This window comes from Vulpes lagopus, chromosome 18, assembly GCF_018345385.1.
Source record: "Vulpes lagopus strain Blue_001 chromosome 18, ASM1834538v1, whole genome shotgun sequence".
NCBI lineage: Eukaryota > Metazoa > Chordata > Mammalia > Carnivora > Canidae > Vulpes > Vulpes lagopus.
Genome location: NC_054841.1, coordinates 32483438 through 32499307, shown reverse-complemented (window position 1 = coordinate 32499307; position 15870 = coordinate 32483438). Strand labels below are relative to the sequence as shown.

General features: G+C 42.2%; 2 long non-coding RNA genes across 2 annotated transcripts; one reads left to right on the top strand and one right to left on the bottom strand.

Moving 5' to 3' along the window:
• Positions 1–1823: 1823 nt before the first annotated feature.
• Positions 1824–8008, bottom strand: LOC121478446. Its single transcript, XR_005984471.1, has 3 exons — positions 7893–8008; positions 4684–4823; positions 1824–2222 (listed from the first exon to the last, which is right to left on the bottom strand). It is a non-coding gene; the product is annotated as an uncharacterized LOC121478446 (long non-coding RNA).
• A 1129-nt stretch (positions 8009–9137) lies between these two features.
• On the top strand, positions 9138–13957 carry LOC121477803. Its single transcript, XR_005984380.1, has 3 exons — positions 9138–9302; positions 12948–13001; positions 13889–13957. It is a non-coding gene; the product is annotated as an uncharacterized LOC121477803 (long non-coding RNA).
• The last annotated feature ends 1913 nt before the right edge of the window (positions 13958–15870 follow it).

Below are 15870 nucleotides of genomic sequence, written 5' to 3'. Positions count from 1 at the left end.
ATAGGAGCATATGTGCAAGGATATGATACTTGTCTTTAAGGCAACTTTGCCTTCATGGAGGAGGGGAGGAAGCACTAGTTTCCAAAGGTTCTTCAAGACCTAACGTAATAGTGGGAATTTGGACATAGAGAGAAGTCAAGGGCCAAAGGTCTTTTGAATGTCTCCCAATCACATCAACAGGTGAAGGGTTAGTGCTGTAAGCTCTGATTATATTTCTCACAGCCTCAGCCTTCCCTGCTGCCTCTCTGCACTTAGAAGCCTGGCCTCCCGGTGGCTCTCAGTGACGACTTGATAAACCATTGACCTCAATTATTAAGTGTGGAACAGAAACAATATTAAACCTGACTCTCCGTTCCCAGTTGAGCTATCATGTGTCTCCTAGTAACTTGGCAGGAACCTTTTTCTCACCCCATGTCCTTCCTATTACCCTGCAGTATGTCCTGAGCCTCCCAAGCAACCCCAGAAACTCAACTCCAGCTTCTCAAGGGTGAAATTGCTGGACACCTGTGCTGGTGGTTTTTGCAGGTCAGCACTTAATCAAAAAGCTCCTTCCTTCCCCAGCGGTCTGATGATCACACAGGGTCAAGGGGTTATTCCTTCTATCACTAATCACTGTTGATTCCTGGGAAGCGGAGTCGTGTTCCCCTAAAAGGGAACTGAGTCATTCTCAAGCAAGGAGTTACTTTTCTATTTTGCTTTGTATGTATGTATGTATGTATGTATGTATTTTGCTTTGTTTTGGAAAACTGAGTCTTAGAGTAGTCTAGATAGGGATTTAGAAGGCATGTCGACCCTTTGGCCAGCACAGCCTGTAACTTCTAGTGTATCTGGTCTTGGCATCATTAGCCAAAAGAGTCCCAAGGAGAAACTCCATTGACTATGAAAATAGTCACGATAGCAGGGCATATATATTTAGCAAGCACCACGCAGTGTGTATGTCTTCGATATCACTTAATCTTCACAGCAATCCAATGAAGTAGATACTATTTCATTCCATTCTAAGAGACAAAGAAATATAAGGAAAGAGGCAGTAGTGTGCTGGGAAATATTAACCACTGACTCTCCAGGCAGAAAGGGCCCCAGTGTGTCACTTTCACCACTAAATGTTGGCTAAACCTGCACTATGTCACAAAAGATTTTAAACTACCAATATGATGTCAGTGAATGCAGGGTTGGAAAGAAGTCTGCACAACTGGGTTTCTCAAGTTGGCTCCTGCACACTTCTCTAGACAGAGAAGTTAAGTTACCCCCTCAAAGTCACAGGGCAAGTACATGGTAGAGCAGAATTTGGAAGAGGGCAGACTGGCTCTCAAATCCTTACCCTTAACCACCACAAAGCATAGCCAGAATCAACCAGAAGGGCCCCCTCTGATTAGCAGGTTGCTTGGAATGTTTATCTTAATTAATTAGGTAATTTCACGGATAGTCACAATGGTATTTGTTGGCACAGATGAAATAACATGTCTTGATCATTTTTGCCTTCCCTATACCTAAGAAAGTACCTGCATGCTTTGGGTATTCCCAGCTGTTAGTGAAATTTTCCTGACTAGAATAGAAGGAACATGGGTTAATCTTCTGTGAATTCCTCAGAACTGGGAGTCAGTATCCTGGAGATGAGGTAAGTGGGAGTAGGGACCAGGGAGAGAGTGAAAATTGGCAGAGTGGGGTGAGGTCTATGGAATAGGGGTCCCTTAGGACAGACATCCCCTGTCTGTCTTCTTCCCGAGGCTGGTCCTGGATCCTGTTCTCAGAACTCTTTTTTTTTTTTTAAGATTTTATTTATTTATTCATGAGAGACCCAGGGAGAGAGGCAGAGACACAGGCGGCAGGAGAAGCAGGCTCCCTGCGGGGGGCCTGATGTGGGACTCGATCCTGGGACTCCAGAGTCACGTCCTGGGCTGAAGGCAGGCACTAAACTGCTGAGCCATCCAGGTGCCCCTCAGAACTCTTAAGTGGAATATTGTTGGAGACACCCCACTAACTGAAAACTTGTTTCCCTTCTTTGGTGCATCAGTGAGTCACTCTGGTTTGGCTTTCAGGTGAAAAGTGGAGGCAGGAGATGCAGGGCATCCTTTGCAGATCAGTGTGCACAGCTGTCTGGTATAACACCAAAATGCAGAATGTCTCATTGTTTTGCAACAAGATCAAGGTTTGGTGTGCAGTTTCATTGCCTTCAAAATGAAAACTGGAAGACTCTGCCATGAGACATCAATTTGGGTGACCTGAGAGATGGAGAAGGACAGTTGAGGTGCTACTGTTGTATGCTGATATGAAAACTAATTAAGGCATAAACTGGCTGAGTGAAAAATCTCTGGTTAAAACAAGCATGCATTTGGGCTATACATAGCATGCTTACATACATGACCTTATTTGACCCTCACCAAAACCCAAGTGGACAGTTTTTCTAAAATTTAGTAATGAAGTGTAGTATCCATACAAAGTTATATTGATTTTAAATATACAACATAGTGATTTGACAGTCTGTATAGTACTCACTGCCCACCATGATAATTATGTCACCATCTCTCAGCATATAATGTTATTGCAGCACTATTGAGTATATTGCTTATGCTTTGCTTTTCACCTCCATGTCTTACTTCTAACTGGAAACTTGTACCTCTTGACCTTCTTTACCTATTTCATCCTAAGTGACAGTTTTTAATCCCCATTTATCAAAGGAAAAACTCTTTCCTAAGTATATCCTCTGGCCAGGAAGCTCCCAGCCTGCTCAGACAGTTTTCTTATAAAGATTTTAATGAAGGGAATGCATACAGATATATAGGAAGGATGAAGGAACAGAGCTGGGTGAGCCATCCATGGGATAACAACAGTGGGGAGCCTTTGCCACTCTCACATCTACTGCAAAATGGAGGAGGAAGTATGATTGGAATCCCATAAGAACCGCAGCCTTAGAAGGAAGGCCACCTGACTGGAGTCATAGCCATTCCTGAGGAGCATAGCCACCACAAAAACCAAAGAAAGAACACAGAGACTAAATACCCCAACCTTTCTCTGGCATCAGCTGGTAGCTAGGTGGTGGAGGGGGTGGTCCAGCTTCCTGGACACAGAGCCAGGCAAGCAAGGGCAGAGGATGCATCTGAGGAGATACATAGAGAAAAACCAACACATCTCCCAAGCTCACAAGTTAAATTTCTGCTGACAGGGCCTGAGAGAACCCGGGCCTCCCAGCATAGAAGAGACCCATCTCTGTGGCCTTGAATGAGCCACATCAGTTGCCTGGGCCTTGTTTTCCTCACCCTAAAATGGGACAGTTGACACAACCCTAAACAACTGTCGCTCAAATACTTAAAATTCTTAGCCTTAGTATCATAGTGTGATGCTGCTCACACTGTGCCTTGCTGCATGAAACTGGACTTGATTTCTTTTCTGCCTTCTTCTCCCTCTTTGAATATGAAATGCTTAGGGCATATTAACATGAAACAACAAAAGCAGCACCACAGTGTGAAAGCTCTAAGTCACCATTCGGAACATGGAGAGTTCCTAGTTGCTCAGAGTCCCAGCAGGAGCTATTGCATGGCTGCGGATTCCACCATGGGCAGCACAGCCCTGGCCCCAGTGTTCAATGCAGAGCTTAGGGGCTTCCAAAGGGTTGACAGGGGTGACAATCCACACAGTCCTAGTGGGCAGATGGTGGAAGGATCCAAATGTATAAATACAGACATCCGTGTATACACACGCACACATACACACACACCACCACACACTAAATCTGCACAACATTTCTGGACACATTCCTTTAGAGTGTTCACTGTGTGCCATGTTGTGATTCATAAATACTACAAAACATACAGGGGCAGCAAGGAAGCTTTTGAGATGTGCCAGAAGCTCTTTAAGTTGTCTTCATTTACCCACTAGGCAACCTATTCCCAGTGAACAAATTCAGGGAGGTGGAAAAATGTGAGTAAAACTTTTACATGCAGGGGAAGTTCAGTCTATTTATATTCTAAAATGGTATTATTCATTATTGAGAATTCATGTAAGTGATAAAAATGATGACCCCATATCTGGAATGTGGCCAGATACCCAGCCTTCTGGCATTAATCTTTTGCCATTTACTCTTCTTTCAAAGGCAGGACAATTGATATTTTTATGATCATTTTAGTTACCCTAAGAGTAACATTTGACAGATGTCCAATGGACCAAAACATGTCTGCATGCAGATTACCTGCTTCTCTGAGTATTCTGGCTTTTAAGCCCAACTAGAGCCCTTTGGCTGAGCAGAGGTCACCTGCAGGCAGTTTGCAAACACACAGATGGCCTCCTGTATGTGTCTCTCCCTGAGGTTGGTCTCTGGTATCAGAATTGTGCTCGACCCATGTGCCAAAGCATTAATGCCCCAGGAGCAACCCTTACCTTAGGAGGGATGGGAGTAGAAAAAGAAGTATCCCAGGCTCTTTGCCCCCAACTAGGAAAATTCTGAGGCATGCTCCACATGGTGTCTCAGAAGGTCCAAGGGGAAATTAACCCTCAGTTGCTCATAAGGATAACCACTCATCAGCTCACCCTTTTTTGGCCTTCCTTCCCTTTCTCATCTCACTTCCCCACTGTGCTTCCAGGAATTACTTCCCAATTAACTGCCAGCATCTAAATCCTTGCTCGAGGCCTGCTTTTGGAGAAGCCAAACTAATATCATGTCTTTGTACAAATTAGAAAAAGATATACCATTCTCCAGGCTGATCCACAGCATGTTGGGCAGAGCGTAGGCCAGGTTCCAAGGCCCCATACCCTTCCTGGTACCTGTTGTGCAGAGAACAACAACCACTGCATGCAGGTGCTCTGGTCCCACAGATCTCATGGGGTTACTGTAAGAATTAAATAAGATAATGCATGTGAACATGTTTGACACATAGTAGGTGTGTTACATGGAGTAGTTTCCTTCCTCTACTTTTGAAATTTTCATACAGGTTTTCTCAATATTCCTTTATTACTTTTTAGCTTTCTCTTCATCCCTGCCATTTTATTTATTTATTTATTTATTCATTCATTCATTCAGTCAGTCAGTCATTCATTTATTTTTTCTCATCCCTGCCATTTACCACAGCAAATGTCTCCCTACTTTTTGGGTGAGTTTGTTTTAAAAGATTACATGATTCAAATCAGGAAAGAAACAAGAGAGTCCTCAGGGCTTAGCTTTCTCTTTCGACATTCAAGCACTGTAGGGTGAGAAGTTCTAGCAGCTGGGTTGAAGGTAGTGTGGGAAGGGAGTTCAAACGTCTGCTAGAAATGGTGAAGAACAAGTTGCTGAGAGAGAATGTTGCCCTGAGCCCAAAGCAGTTCCTTCAGGTTTGCCCCAAGAGCCCAGCCCTCCCTGTAATGCAGGCAGGAGAGATCATCCTGGGACACGCAGCTTTGCCTACTCTGGGCTACAAGCTCGCCTACTTTACCTGAACTGATTCATTAATTCAGTGAAACAAATGGTTTGACTAATATTTTTTTTCCCTGAATCAACCACTTATTTGGGCATCTCACAAACACAGGCTTTCTGTGCAATAGGATCAGGTAATGTCAGCTCGGCCCTGACAGACACACACAGACTGGGCAAAAGCATGTTTGGGGAGTAATGAGAAGAAAGTAATTTAAAGTTTATTACTGTTTTTTTTTGGGGGGGGGGCAATTAAGCACTTATTATTTGAGCTTTGGAAGGGAATTCTTTACTTGCCCCAGAAGTAGACATCATCATCCTGAAATGTATGGCAATTTGCATTATTTGTTTAAAACTTGGAAAGACCTGAATGCCTAGTAATAGGATGACGAAGCCAAGGTTCACTGTTTATCTAAATGTTTCAAAAGTGTGTGGTCAAAAGGCATATCTGCTTGGGCTCTGTCTCCACCAGGATGGCCTACCATGGATTCTAAAACGCAAAAGGGCAGTTGCTGGCTAGGATTATCAGCTGGGTACCACCATCTGTGCAGAAGAGAACCTGAAAGTGTCCTCCCCTGTGGTGCAGCAGAGCCCCAAGGGCAGTATTGCTGAGCTCCAGCAGAGCTGGAGCTTGTGAGACTGACCAGTGCTCTTCTGAGGATGGATGATTGATGTGCTGGAGCTCAGAGGCCCAGGAGTGAATGAGTCAGCAGCGGGGAGCAGGAGCAAATGAAACAGGGGTTTTCTCTTGAATTCTTGCTTATTTTGGGACAGTATGATGCTCTTCTCAGAGGGAGCAAATAAAGTGTTAGTGGTGGGAGTTGGGCTTATGTAACTCATTTCTAAAACAAGTGGGCGACGTCACTGAAGGAATCAACACCTTCATTAAAGATGTTAAACAGAATTGATGTAAACACATCTGGCCTTCTTTCAATGTAGGCTGATACTATCCTTAGTTCTACCACTAATTAGCTATGTGAATTTACCCAAGCATTCTGGGCCTCAGTTTCCTCAAATATAAAATGTTGGGATTGTCCTTGGCAATGTCCCAGGTATTTTCTAGATCTGACATCCTTTGATTCTAAATGAAAAATAATTATAGCAATCTTAGTAATAACTGTGATGACAATTGTATATGATATTCATAAAAGGCCTTCTGTGTGTCAGGCACTGTGCTAGAGGCTTTAAAAATATTATCAAAACAGGGGATCCCTGGGTGGCTCAGCGGTTTGGCGCCTGCCTTTGGCCCAGGGTGTGATCCTGGAGTCCCGGGATTGAGTCCCACGTCGGGCTCCGGCATGGAGCCTGCTTCTCCCTCTGCCTGTGTCTCTGCCTCTCTCTCTATATATGTCTATGATGAATAAATAAAATCTTTACAAAAATATTATCAAAACATACAATCTCCTCATTACCTATAAACAACTTTAGGAGGCAGAGAACAACACTATCCTGATTTTGCATATGGAGAGTCAGCCCAAAAGTGAAAGTCCCGCACAACTAGTATACAGTTGGTTTGGTCAAGGTCTCAGTAGGAAAGAGGGGACATGTTCAAAAGAGTCACTGAGAAAAATGTAATAAAGGTGCTTTTTATGGACATGTGGGCAGAGCTAAAGGAACAGCCAGGGGATGGCCAAGCATTGAAAGTGGCAACAGTGGAGAGTTAAGGGGGCAATGGCAGAAAAGGATGTCACTGGAGCCTGGTGAGGGCAGAAGCAGACAAGAGGGGCCACCTGGCAGGAGCTCTAGCCACCAAGGAGCACAGCCACCACCAAAACTAGAGAGAAGCTTGGAAGAAGGAAGAGGAATAAATATCCCAACCTCTCTGTCTCTTCTTGCCTTCCTACTTCCTGTGAGACCTTCTGGTAGCCTGAACCTAACAAAAGCCAGAAGGTTAAGGGGACTGGCGTGCAGCCCCCAGGCATCAGTCTCCTGATGCAAGAGCAGGGTAGAAAAGAAGAGAGAATGGTCCTGGGGACCAAATGGCAAGAAATCAGCAGAGCAGAGCCAGGATGATATCATAGCACTCTCTGAGTCAGAGACCTTGCACCTTCTCACTAGGTCAAGCTGGGTAATAGATGCATAAGAAGCAATACTGTATCTTCTAGACTATATTAGGGCCATTGCAGATTGCAGAGACCTTAATTTATGTCCAATGCCCAGTGGCCCTGATTGTCAATGTTAATGGCGTTACAACTCATAGTAGCCTGACTGCATTTGAGGGTCCTCCCGCTGGAGGCATATCGGTGAGTTACCAAGGTTACAGGAATGAACATATCAGGGTGAAAGGACAGTAATAAGGATAAGTCTTTTCAAAAATAATGTAATAATCTTCAACTTTGAAATCTAAGTTCCCAGAAAGAAACAGGCTCATATATCCACAAACACATGGAAATGTACCTTCTGTGGTCAACAATGCTATCTATGGAAACTCCCATGCCCCAACTCACCCCCTGGCCCACCTCTCTTTCCTTCCCTTCTACCCACCACACAGTGGACCCTGCAGGCTCACCATCAAAAGCCCGTTTCTATGTAGTTGTCTTTTGCACTGGCTCTTCCCTCTGCCTGCATGACTTCTCTCTTCACTTGATGAAACCAGATTTCTTCTCCAGGAAATGGATCAAAGTTCAGCCCTCCTCTGTGAAGCCTTCCTCACCTCTCTGTTCACTCTCTTATCTACATTTCTTTGCATTAACTTCTACTGCAACACTTATCACTATGTTGTAAAGATTTGTTTGCTTCTGCACTGGACTGTGAACCGGTGAGGAAGTATGTTAATTAAAAACAACAACAAAAACGCTAGCATTTATTTAGATCTTACTAGACATCAGGCATGTGTATGAGTTGAGTTGAGCCTCACAACAATCTTACGAGATAGATGCGATTTTTATTCCCATTTTACAGATGAAGAAACAGAGGCCTAGGAAGAGTACCTTGCCTAAAAAGTCACATAAACTTAGAGATGTTTTTCGAAGTCACGTTAAGTCTTAATTTTTCTCTCAAAAAACTGAAATTGCAACCCACCTATAAAAACAAAGGAAGTGAAAGGAATTTTAATTCTATCAGCAATGTTTGTTTATGTTGACATATACATCATTTATCTTGAGAAAATATGATAAAATGTTAACATATGTTAATTTTGCAATCTTACTCTATGAGTCTCTGTTATACTATTCTCTTGTGTTTTTCTGAGTTAAAAAGAAGCTTCCAAAGTGAGGCAAGCTCTAAAATTAACACAAAGCAAATGAAAGTTCAGAAAACAAAAGTTACATGAATTTCAAAGAGAGTTGTCATAGAATGTGACAGGATATCTGGTACCTGAAGCAGGTCTTGGATCAAATTCTGAGGGTACCAAAAATATGCTTCTAGCTCCTGGAAAAAAAAAAATCACCGATTAAATCAAAATTCCATTAAAAAAAATCCAAAGTTGTGCAATTGAAAATCATTAAACATGACACAATAGTATTGCTTCACAGCATAAAGGAATAGTAACAACCGTCACGCCAAATCACAGATACAGTATGTTGCTGTTAGCTTTTACCTAGACCTGAAATCTCTGGGAGGCTACACTCCTTTGAATCAGATATCACTCCTGTTTGGTAAGTGTGTGTGTGTGTGCGTGTGTGTGTGTGTGTGCGCACACTCAGGAGTGGGTACATGTCTGACTTAGTAAACAAATATGAGGTGAAAACCGAAGTCGAAATTCTAGGTATCGAAAATAAGCAGAGATTTGACCTCAGACTAACAGGAGATTGCAGCATTCCTACCAAGCACGTATGGGACCAGAAGGCTGGCATGAAGGCCCCACAGCACTAGATGTATGTGAAGAATGGAAAGTCTCTCCCTCACCTGGATATTCCGTCAATTGTGGACTTCACACAGAATGAAAAGCAGATTAGCTTCTGGTTTTAGATCAGAGAAGGTATGTATGACTTGATGTAAGGGTAAAACAGCCATGGAGAATACTTGTACGCATTCTGAAATTCATTGTATTATATGGATTAGTGGAACAGGGTGAAATTAGACCTGCCAGAAATGTGAGTAGAGGGAAATAAGAAGGTTAACAAGGTGGTATTTTAATAGACTCCTAACAATCTCTTTCTCAGGATTCTTTTCATTCTAGCTCCTCACTGGATCTCCCAACCCACCCCCAACCCACCCCCCTTTGGCTCTGTCATCCTAAGAGCCAAAGGTTATTATGTATTTGTAAAAGGCTGCTCAGGCAGTTTTGTTCTCCCACCAATACCCCATTCCCAATGGGAATTGCCACTGAAACTCCTTCCTCACAAGGCCACAAGAGTTCCCTGTACATGTCACTCAATCAACATGAAATTTTTTGCCAAATGTTCCCTGCCCACTTCTTTCAAAGCTTCCAAAGGGCCACTCTTCACAATTTTGTGAAATTGTGAAATTTGTGAAATGTGTCTGCATTTCAATTTTCATCTTCCCAAATCCACAACCATTCCATCTATAGCTAATAATGAGGTCCCTGGATGACCCTACAGGGAGGTTCAGCCGTCTCAGAAACAATAAAAGCAACTATCTTTTGAAGAAATTTGAGGTTTAACATTTCAAATAAAGCACCGAATCTAGTTGTTAAAGGTCAACCCAAAATTCGGCTCATACTTGCATTATGCCTTAACACTGACTGATACCACATTATGTTTGGGAAGGGCTACACACTGTGGCCCCACCACTCTTTACCTTCCCCCAAAGGTCTTCCTCTTAACCTGAACATCTTTGGGTTTTTCCACCTACAATCCTTTTCATATTCTTCTTCCCCTGTTTGAATCATCCTTTTAGCCCAACAAGCAGCTACTCTGTGTCTATCTGGATTGTGCCTACTTTTTCTTGAAGACTCAGCTGAAACACTCCTGCTGCTATAAAGCCTCCACCCAGCCCCATCCCTTCCTATGAAATCACTGTCATGGCTAACACTTATGACCAATTACTACGTGTTAGGCACTGTTCAAAGTGTTTTGCATAAATTTCTCATGAAACCTCAAACACATTCTTGGGTAGTACCATTATCTCCACTTGGCAGATGAAGAATCTGAGGCCAGAGAGGTTTAGCAGCTTTCCAAAACCACACAGCCAGCAAGTAACAGAACTAAAGATAAACAGAGACACAGTCTGTCTCTGCTACAGTCAACTGTCTCGGCAGCAGCCCTTCTCTCTTTTTTGTGACATTTGGTCTCCCTGTCTATCCATCTGCCTGTCTTATCTGTCTCCCTGGATTGTAAGCTCCTTGGGTGAATGACCCATTGATAATTCATTGTTAACACCACAGCCCAGGGATCCTGATAGGTACTTAGAGGAAAGAGGGAAAAGGAGTTCTTCCCATAACCCTGGAACCACTGTCAGACTCTGGGCTCACGTTTTCCAGGATTCTTCATATTTTCCATGGTAGCCTATAACCTAGTTTCCCACTCTTCCTCATTCGTGTTCCATTCCACTGCAAGGAAACATCCTGACCCCAAGCCTGAGAAGGCTGCGTGCGTTATGGTACATAAAAAAAGAAGCCTTACAAATAGCAAGTGTTTTGAAAACCCTTTACTATATTCCCATTTCCCCTACCTACCTCCGCCCAAAAAAAGCTGGAGTTATGAAACACATGCTAAATATTGAGCCATTAAACTTAGGAATATTGAGAGAACTGTTTTCTTAAAAGCTTATTTTTTTCAGCTCTCCTTGTTTTGCCCTGAGTGTTTTTAGCAGTTCAAACAGGTTGGGTTGCCCACAAGGAGCAGGGCACAGGTTTTTTCCACTCCGTAGGTTGAGGTATTCATTCCCACTTTAAACCTCTCTAAATTTATGTGCCAGTATTTTCCAAGGAGATGTATTTGTAGGTATGTTCGGGATAGAACTGGACATTCACAGTATTGACGGAGACTGGGAGATGACAGCTGGACAAATTCGAGGTTTCGAGCTTCATCCTCAGCCTGACCTTTGGCAGCAATGGAAATGTTTGCACTTTGCAAAGCTTGTTATTCTCCGTGTGTGAGTGTGAGAGTGTGTGTGTGTGTGTGTGTGTGTGTGTGTGTGTGTGTGTGAAAAAGAGAGAAAGAGAAGGAGGCTTGGCTTTTGAGAAAATATAATGTTATAATAATTGCCAGAATGGGTCAAGCACAGTTTTGGGTCTGAGAGAGAGACCATGACATATTATTATATTACTTTAGATCTCTCCCTGGGTCTTGGGACACTTCCCCTCTGTTTGTAATTCCCTCCCCTATGTTACCACCACCATCATGACCTAACACAGATCTACGATTTCTTCTAATTATTTTTTTAGTGGGTACAGTGGACCAGGGAACACAGGAATAATGCATGTATGTACTACCACCATTTTCCAGGCCTTTTTGACTGGCCTTTGTCATAGAATGATGGCCTGAAAGAGTTAACTCACCTCCCCTGGATGACTCTGTCCCCAGGTTGTGAATAAGCCATTCTGGCTCATGGGAGGGCCAAGGCTATTATTAACACTCATTTCCAGGAGGAGATGGTGAGACCTGGAGAGTTGAAGAATGCCCTAGAATATAGATCTTCTGGTGTCTAATTCCTACTGTGACAGTGACTCACTGGGTGATTCTGGTACATCATCTTGATGTTCCAGACTCAGTTTCCTAGAGTCTGAGATAGGATTGCCCTGTTGACTCAAGTCATTGCTTGGGGTAAAGGAGATTACATATAGGAAGAGCATCATACAGGGATGTTGAAGCTACTAGTCTCATGGCATCATGGGCTTGGGCACCCTCTGTCTTCAGAATGATAAAGGCCATTGTTAGACCATTCCCTAGATGAAGACTATCTCATAAAGAAAGGTCATGTGACTGTCCTTATGAGACACAGTGAGTCAGAGGAGTTTAAAGCATCCCCTGGACTCCTCACAATCTTTTTGAAGGTATCTACTGACTCACTGAATCCCTTCCTTCTAGAATAAGTTTACAATTTAAAAACACTGTTGAGCATATAACTTGGCCCTTCTCAAAGATGTGAATAGGTAAAGTCATCTCCCAACTGGCCATCTTACCATTAGGTGTCCCTTTCCTCACAATCAGAATTAAGAAACTGGTCCAGGAAGACTTACATCTCTCTACACTCCCCTCATTCTTGTTCACCATTTCTGTGCAGACCAGCCTGATATCACACAGCTAACAGCTGCATCTCTGTCATAGAACCCCCTTTGCCCTACACACTGCCAAGAGATACACCTATGAATTCATGTCCTACCAAGGGCCACGCTAACCAAGGACTGATGAATGTTGGGCTCTTTTGGGCAGGAAAATACTAAGCTATCTGTTTTGCACCATTTTTCAGAGTTTTTTCATGGACTTCAGTTTCACTCATCTTTGTGGAAAGTACCTTAATAATAACATCCTTTAATACCTGCCTGTTCCCTTCCCCATCTCAACCCCTCCTATCACCTAAGCTCAGTTCCTTCCTTATTCTGTCCAAATAAACTACTTGCCCTCAAATCCTTCCCTTAGGTTCAGTTCTGGGGGAATCCAAACTAATACAGTTATAACATTTGCTGTTTACCCATATGCATGTATTTTTTTTTCCTAAGGAATCTATCGTCTTAACTCGGATTCTACAAGGAGACTGTTACTCCTCTCCAATGGTTAAGAACATATTAACACATTGTTTTACTCCTTTGAAAATCTCCTTCTCCCTTCTTCCTTGCAGTTCACTCCTCCCACAAGCCTATAGCTACACTCCCTTGCAGTTAAAACCAACCTATTGAAAGGAATCTGAAATTTATGCACTTTAATATTTAACTGCTAACAGCTAAAGGCAGATAATTCCTTGGCACATTTTTGTCTTGAAGTAGTATTGAAGCACAAAACAGAAGACATAGGTCCTGTATCTAAAGGGAATCCAAATCCTTCTAAATACCTTAGAGGGGAATTTTAATCAGTCATAAGGGAAAGGCATCAGGTCAGTTGTTGAGCATTCCACTAATAAAACACTGCTGAATGTTTTCGTCTCACAGATGAGGCTCTGACAATTGAATTTGTATGTGAACACATAGCCTCATATGCACACCAAAGACAATTATAAACTTTAGAAGCATATGGGACAGACACAATTGCTTTCAGCTGTCTATAAAAGTAAAGGTGTGTACCTTTCTCGAAAAGGTTAGCAGCTAGGCGATGTCATTCAAATATTTTTACTTGCTGACTTATGACCTGTGATTCTTATAGTGGTTATTTGTCCTCAAGTTATTTCTAATGTACTGACCACACACACACACACACACACACACACACACACACGCATGCACACACACCCCCCTTTCAAATCAAATGCACAATATTCTTTCATATCTTGTATCAACATCAAGGAATCACAACCACAACGGCTGACAGTCTGAGGCTTACTTTCTGCTTTCAAGGAGCTGCCAAAATGTACAAAATGAAACACTGATTCATAGCAGGGCTCTTTGTCAGTTTACCTGATCTGAAATTCAACACTATGGTAACTCCTAAAATTCTCACTTGCCTTAAGGAAAAGGAGGGGAAAGTCATTTTCCGCAGCAGAGGACTACCATCTGTTTGACAAAGTTCATGTTTGATCTCCACATGTCTACCCTGGGCCAACACACACAGATCAATCCCACCTCTGTGACATGAGGAAGAAACAGAACCTTGCAACTTACCAAAGAAAAGTTCTGAATGTGGCCATTGCAGGGTGAACTCTGTCAGACTGAACTACGAACTTGTGAATAAAATCAAATCACTATAAATTAGTGGGAGCTGTGTGCACCTATCATTTCTACCACCTGCGAAGTGAAAAATATCTATACCTAATCATACCGGATTCCTTTAAGTACAACTGGCAGTCAGGAATCCACTGGCAAGCTAAATAGAAGTATGTTTTTAGCTGAATGAGTTAGAACCGCTCATCTGCTCCCTAATGGCTATGTGGATGCTTAAAAAGATTACATCCATTCTCAGGGGTGCCGCGCTGGGCTTTACAAACATGGGGAATTCACTTGGATATAATTTTAGATTTAAAATAAAGCTTGGTAAAATTCCCCAAGCTAACTAACTAGGATTTTATGCCAACTCAGATGCAATTCTTACAATTCTATTGAATTAAAAGCTGAAGTAAATTGTGGGACTTGGGATTTTATAAAAATGCAGAACTTTTAAAAAAGTTCATTTCATTTGATTGACATCTTCATTTATTCATAAAATTTCCCTTCTCTCTTTCCTTCCTTCATTCCTCTCTCCTCCCTTCCTCTTCTACTATCTCTACTTTTTATTGGAGCACAAAATGGACACAGAAAAAGTAGGACAGCTTGACTAATTTTCACACATTAAACACAATTGTAAAACCAGATCCCAGGATAAGAACAAAAAATTACCAGCACCCCAGGGGACTCCTTGTGTCGCCTTCCAGCCACCACTACTCCTACGAATGGTAAATGCTCTCTAGACTTCTAACTCCATAGATTCATTTTGCCAGTTGTTAAGCTCTATATAAATGGAGTTATGCAGATGTCTTCTTGTGTCTGGCTTCTTGTTGCTGCTCAGTGTTTGCAATACCCATCCGTGGCACTCAGTCATGATATCCAAGTTCTGGTTCCTTTATTCTCATTGCTGAGTAGTATTCCTTTGTACACATATAGCACAATTTATGCATTCTACTTTTAATGGGTATTTGAGTGATTTCCAGTGTTTGACAATTACAAATAATACTATTTTAAATCTTCTTGAACAAGTCCTTTGATGATCATAAACACCTATTTCTTTAGTGTATATACTCAGGAGTAGAATTGCTGAGTCACATGGGTTGTTCTGTTGAGTAAATATGACCAGTCCTCCAAAGAGCTTGTACACTGGTGTTTTTCACCTTTACACCTTAGCTGTTCTGGCGTGTGAATACTTTTATTTTTAGTAAGTTTTTGTTTGTCTGTTTTTGAGAATATAGCATGTTCCCAAGCATGTCCTAAGCACTGGGACAGGCACAAAAGGCCAGACCTTGATCTTAGAAATTCGTCCTATAAGAGAGACAGAGAAAGAAAGCAGCATATGCAATTCACAGTGGTTAGAGATATAATAAAGGTACTATCAAATGCAGTGGACTCATCAAAGGGGGCACAACCAGGTCCTCCAAGATGCTGACAAAGGATATATGAGCTGGTGCTAGAAGGATGAGCAGAACCCAGTGGAAAAGATGAATAAACAATAAAAGAAAGAATCAAGGTGTGTTTAGTGACCAGAAAAAGGTTGTGAGAACTGCTTATATTGAGGAATGATGGGGAAAGTGTGCAGGGCAGAAGGACCTGATAGCTACAGTAGGGGGATGAGAATAATGGTCTTCATGAATTGCAGAGATTTTTTTTTTTAAAGAAATAACATAATCAGATTTTTAAAATACTGACAACTATCCTGAGTCTGCAAGGGCAGAAAAAGTTGCTGGTGGCATTTATATCAAACTTGCTATATGGCTAACAGTGAGGTCTCTACTATAAGTGACTGGCT